Source organism: Pinus tabuliformis, chromosome 7 (genome assembly GCF_031772625.1).
Source record: "Pinus tabuliformis cultivar Carrire ecotype Pingquan chromosome 7, CPIR1, whole genome shotgun sequence".
In the NCBI taxonomy this organism is placed as follows: domain Eukaryota; kingdom Viridiplantae; phylum Streptophyta; class Pinopsida; order Pinales; family Pinaceae; genus Pinus; species Pinus tabuliformis.
In genome coordinates, this window is record NC_142293.1 from 1,587,198,397 (window position 1) to 1,587,204,502 (window position 6,106).

The window sequence follows — 6,106 nt, forward strand, 5'->3', positions numbered from 1 at the left end:
AATTTTAATAATATAGATTTTATTTTGTGGAGAGGAATCTAAATTTGGAATTTAAAGAGCTAAAAGAAATTTGGGTTTGTCTATATTTATTTTTTTAATATTTTAGTGTAATTGGGAGGAGTTTTGAATTGTAAAAAATTGCTTAGAAAAAAAAAAGAAAATTTGGATATGCAAATTTTTTTTTGATAATATTGCTTTTCCTTAAAACTTGAGAGGCATAGTTACTTGTGTGAAGTTAGAATGATAAGTTGGTGGGGTTGCTATGAAGTGATGATAGTCTTTTTAGTTCACATTGATTTAAAGTTAGGGGTGCTACTACTAATCATTAGTTTTTGGTACTCCATGTAGATAAGGAGTATTGAGAAGAATGAAGTGATCCTCTAACAAATAAAAAAATTGTAGAGTGGCTAAAGAGTATACGATCAAAGTTTTAAGTCTCTTGCATGTAAAGAGTTATCCTTAAGATTGAAATTGCTAGTGAAATTATCCTCATATTTCATAATAGAAGTGACCAAAAACAAATTCCTTAGTTTCAACATTTCAATGATTACGAAATTTATAAATATTATTTAATTAATCAATTTAATTCTCTATTTCTACCTAAGATCTACAAAATCTTATTCTAAACTACCACAAAGAAAATAACTTATTTCTCTAAGCTTTCATAATATTACATAATGTATCATAATATGATATATAAAATATATATTAATCATCATAAATCTTGTCTAATTTAACTTAGCATAAACAAAATAGCTTACTTTCCTAAAATTTCATAATTTTATATAATGTATCACCATATCATCTATAAAATACATGCTTTAGATCATATCTCTTTTCAAATTGATATATGTCAATAGTGCCATATTTTATTTTATTTAAAATAAATAAATAAAGATAATATTATATAATTAATAAAAATATATAATTTAGTGGTAGTTTAATTTTTTAAAATTATGGTCATTTTTGTTATATTTTATGTTAATTAATCCTTGTCGTCTAGCATGGGACTATAGGAATCAGAAAGGTTTTTATAGCATTACTTTAAGTTAGAGTTTTTATTAGTCACCATGTCTTAATTATAGCTTTGTCGTGTGGTGACTACATTCCACTGTACTATGTTTGATTTGGTTCATTCATATTTCACAAGAGAAAACTAATCCTAGCATTAGTCTGCAAGTATTAGATGCTATAGTGGTCAGTGCAGGAAACTAAACTCATTCAAAGTGGTGGTTAAGAAGTTGCCATGTGGTACCACAAGTTTCCAGGTGGTCCATGCATGTTGTTGTGTGCCTACGAGTATCTATGGAACAAGAGCTAGGAAAATAGGGATCCCCAAAGTTAGATCTATCCATCACAGTAAACTTGCAGGAGTTTCAGTCAGTTTCAGGTATTGCTTTCAGTGAGTTTCCTATTAGGCATTCCAAGAGAACATGAATCAGACTGCCTTTGCTAAGGGTTTCCACATTGTTGCATCTTCAAAGCCGTATATTGCTCTGCAGAACCAAAAATGATTGCTACTGCGAGACAAACATCACAGATTAGTAGCATAGACAAATATTATGAATCAAATGTTATCACTTGGTAGAAGCCTGAATCTTATCAACTTGGAAAAAGACACAAGTTTTAGAAGATTAATCTGCTCTTTGATTGACCTTCAAATGTTACACTTTAAGATTTTTTTTGCATTTTCTGAGTTGATTTAGAGCTCAAGTTCTATCTGAGAGTCCTAATAAAAATAAGAAGCATTGTGCCATAGCTTATTGCCATGTCTATGGAGTTGTGGTACATTCTATATCGTAATGTCCATTCCATAGGGTATGTAGCCCTGTATGGTCTAAATTTGTGTCCTTAACTGTTAATGATTTGTAAAATGATGTTTCTGAACCATGGGAGTCAGATTTATTTTCTAGGAAAGAGGGAATTAGAGATAATATAGCTTTTCATACTTTTCACCCTTTTGTCTTGTAAAAAGGTCCCTAGAAATTTGAGTTAATACAATGAAGCATTGAAAATAATAGTCATTTTGATAAATTCTTTCAAATTAATCACATCATTAGTTTTGGTGGCTTCTCAAGTTTGTTAGTGATGCACGATAATTGAAAAATACAATAAAATGATTAAGTATCACTCTTGATGTAACACTGATTTGGTTGGCTTCACATACTATGATTTGTATAGAAACTTCAGTTTATTGCACATCACACCTCAACCTAATAGGATTTTGCAGCCTTGATCTTATCCTAGACGTATCTCTATTCCTCCACAACAAGTTTTAGTACAATTTTGTACCAAAGAGCTTATGAATCTAGATATTGATCATATTGATGTCAATCAGGGTGTATCTTTGGTATTTCAAGGGACAATTGCAGTGGTACTTATATTTGATTTGTATTGGCAAGGATTATACCATGTGTTCTTGTGATATTTGGCCTTTTCTTTATTCTAGAGTCCCCTAGATGGTTGGTGAGTATTTTTATTTCTTATGCTTTGATTATGGCAAGAAATAATGTTAAATTACATAGAAAAGTACTATCTAAGATTGGTCATTTTGCATGCTTTTACCATGTCTCTTGTCCCATCTAAAATGGATGCTTAATTATACTTTGAGCTACGATACATTTATATAACAAAATAGACAATAGAAAAGGATCCATAATATACATAATACTACATATAAAATCGAGCATCTGATAAATTTCACAAATTTAGTTGTACCTTATACTTGAGACTTGTAAACCAATCTTTTGTGTTTATGTTGATTAGAGTATTTGATCATTTTTGGTTTGTTTCAGGCAAAGGTTGGCAAGAACAAGTTTAGGAGCTCGTTCCTTGGAACTTTCGTTCTGATTCTCTTGCCAGTCTTTTACATAAGTTTCCACCCTTATGAAGAATTTGGCTTTGAATGTGTCCCAAACTTGGTATTTGTAGTGATTAAACATTGCAAATCCTATAGGAAGGTTCATGTAATGATAGCCTTGTCTGAGATGAAAATGATGGACTTTGTTTATCAGGCTTTGGTTTAATGTAGATAAGAGAACGATAGATTTATGCCTCTCTGTTTTGTTCAGCCTGCAGGTGTAACCTTCTATCACACCTTTATTTGGGTGCTTCTTCAATCCACATGGCCCAAATCTATGGCAATCAACTCTGCTTTCTCCTATTTGGAATAAGCCTGGATATTCTGATGTTGCATTATTGATTAGCTTTTCCATGACTGTAGGGCCTGATTGAGTAGAATCTATTGGCATAGTCTCATTCTGAATATATTCTATAGGATTCATAAATTCATCTACGTCCATGAATGTCGCCCATTCACATTCCTAGTGAGCTCACAATGCACAATGGAATAAGCCAACCTCTTGGGTTTTAATACATGGTCACATATGTCTACTCACCTTGAAAGAACCCAAGGATGTTATCACTTCCTCTATTATTTCATAACTGTTGCTATCATAAATAAACCACCTTTGGACACCTACATAGCCATGGTACATAAGCCTTCAACCCTTGAATTTCTTGTATTTCTAAGCCATTAGGCTTCTCACATCCGATCACTTCTTGAGAAGCCACCAAAACTTTGGTCTTAAAAACCTTGCTGCCTAAACCCATGGTGTCTTATTTCTTGAAATCCCTAGCATTAAGTAGATTGGTGTCCAAATTAGAACCAAAACACACATACAAGATTATCAATATTAGATGGTGAGACTTCGGAGGCTCTCACCATACACACATTCAAACTCATCTTTCTGTAAGCAAAAACATCCATCACATGTTTTCAAGAGAAGCAAAACATGCTCTAGCAAAGTGACAAGATCTTGGACCAGAAGAGAGTTATCGTGTCCATTACTCATTCTTCAACTGCATTATTTCCAGGCAGGAGTTGAGAATGATGTGCTTGGATAAGAAGCCTTCCTCCAGGTGGAGAGTTATCCTTGTCCACGACTCGTTCTTCAACTGCGTTATTTCTAGGCAGGAGTTGAGGATGATGTGCTTGGATAACAAGCCTTCCTCTAGGTGGAGGGTAAAAATTTGCCACACAATTAATCCCAAGCATCAGAAACCTAAGACACTACATCTATCATCTATCATCCAAAATTGCAACCTCATTTTTCCATCAAAGATTAGCTTTCAAAGTATTCTACAAATCCTTGTTCACCGAGGAAACAAAATACCATATGTTGTTGTATTAATCTAAAACTAAACCCCACCATAGGGATATAGCACTTTAATAAGATAGCATGCAACATCTCATGCATAACTGCCATAAGCCATAGGCAACCCATAAGCCATGACAATGAAATTGTTGGCCACGATCAACAAGGCATGACACTGGAATTGTTGGTCATGTTATTAATAGAGTGAGGGACAATATTTTAGTACCAGAATGAGGGAACACAGGGGACTTGAACCCTAAAAGCAACTTCCAGATTACAAGAGAAAATGCAAGAATTGGTAAAATGAATCAATTTATTCCTCTTGGGCACTCTGAAAATTGAGACCATGTCTATGATCCACAAAATAAAAATGTTCAAATCTTGGAGTCCTTCAATACCAATAGTCTTTGATCTCTTACTCAAATGGGTTTGTTTTGTCAACAAAAGTAAACACTACAGTTTATCAAGAAGATTACATTATGTGTTCTCTGATCAGTGGGTTATGTAACATGTTCATAGAGTATATAATAGTTTATTCACCATCCATTGGATATCATCATTTCAAAATTCAAGATAAGTCCAAAACCATACATGTATTTCTTTTTTTTTTCTCTATTGTCACTCTGATCTACTGCTAAATGAACTTATGATTGTATTATAGGATTTTCATCAGGTGATGTCGGATCTGTTGCTATAGCTGCCGTCCAAGTGAATAACTTCCCCTTCACATTTTATGGATAGATTTTCTTTTAGTATGAGCTAAAATTTCTTGCTTGACATGAAATAGTTCTGAATCTAGCTTTGTTTCCAAACTATATTTCTTCTATATTGAATGTTTAGCACATATTTTGTCCATGCTACTGCGAGATACGTTGTTTATGGATGCAATGTTGAATTTAACTTGTCAACATTCAAAAACTTACAAATTTAACTTGCCCAAGTCCTTGTTGCTCAACAACACCCCTTGTTTTATCTAAAAACTAATAAAATTCGTTGAAATAATAAATTTGATTTATATAATTTAATAATTTTAATATAATGGAAAACCAAAAATTTAAATTAATTTATATATTTAAAAATTATATATCACACTTTAAAAAAAAAATCCGAATAAAAGCCCAAAATGTAGAAAAATTAAAGAGCCCTTCCGAGGAGTTTAAACGAAAATCCTAATAAAAGCCCAAAATGTAGTAAAGTTAAAAAGCCCTTACAAAGAGAAGGAAGAGAGTGCTCCTCAAGTCAATCCACATTAACGGCGTTGTAAAAGGCGAATTTGACCAGGTTTGGTCAAGGCCTACTAAATCGGTGCTAAATTTTCGCATTTTTGAACGAAGACCCACTACTTCTATTTAAAAATGGTGATTTGACATAACTGGGCTCCCTTTACAATGGCTGTATATCGATTCCAGGAAGACTTTCGCAACTTGGAATATTGAAGATGGAAGGTCAGAGCATGGGCCTATCATCCACTTGCTTTACGCGGAAGAAGAATATACAATAATCACCTCAAAAATACCTCCCCCGAAATTTTCTGGTCTTGCATATGCCTTGCTTTTTTCAGAGGTGAGCTTTTGGTTGTACAGTGAAGAAGAAAAGCGTTATGAACTCGTAGACGCAACTTTAGCAAATATTTTGATTTCACAGGAGGTGATACATTCTCATCAACTTGGTCACACAAGTGACAAGGTGTGTGTGATGTGATGTGACGAAACCTGTCACAGCATGCACAGTGATTAATATTTAACAGGATTAGAACCAGTAAGAGGCTTATACACGTGTCTTCAACCATTGAAGTGCATAGTTTGAAGGGAAATGTAAGCCGTATGGAAAGTGCAGAGAAAGTGATGGAATGAAAATGGAGCTATACGTGTACACAAATTATTCCATTTTTCCACTATATAACCATGGGGCTAGCCCGGGTTATCACACACCATAACGGAGAGCAACTC

General features: G+C 33.5%; 1 pseudogene; it reads right to left on the reverse strand.

Annotated features, from left to right (window-relative positions):
- Positions 1–2,762: 2,762 nt before the first annotated feature.
- Positions 2,763–3,854, reverse strand: LOC149254163 (glycosyltransferase family 92 protein At1g27200 pseudogene; annotated as a pseudogene).
- Positions 3,855–6,106: the final 2,252 nt, after the last annotated feature.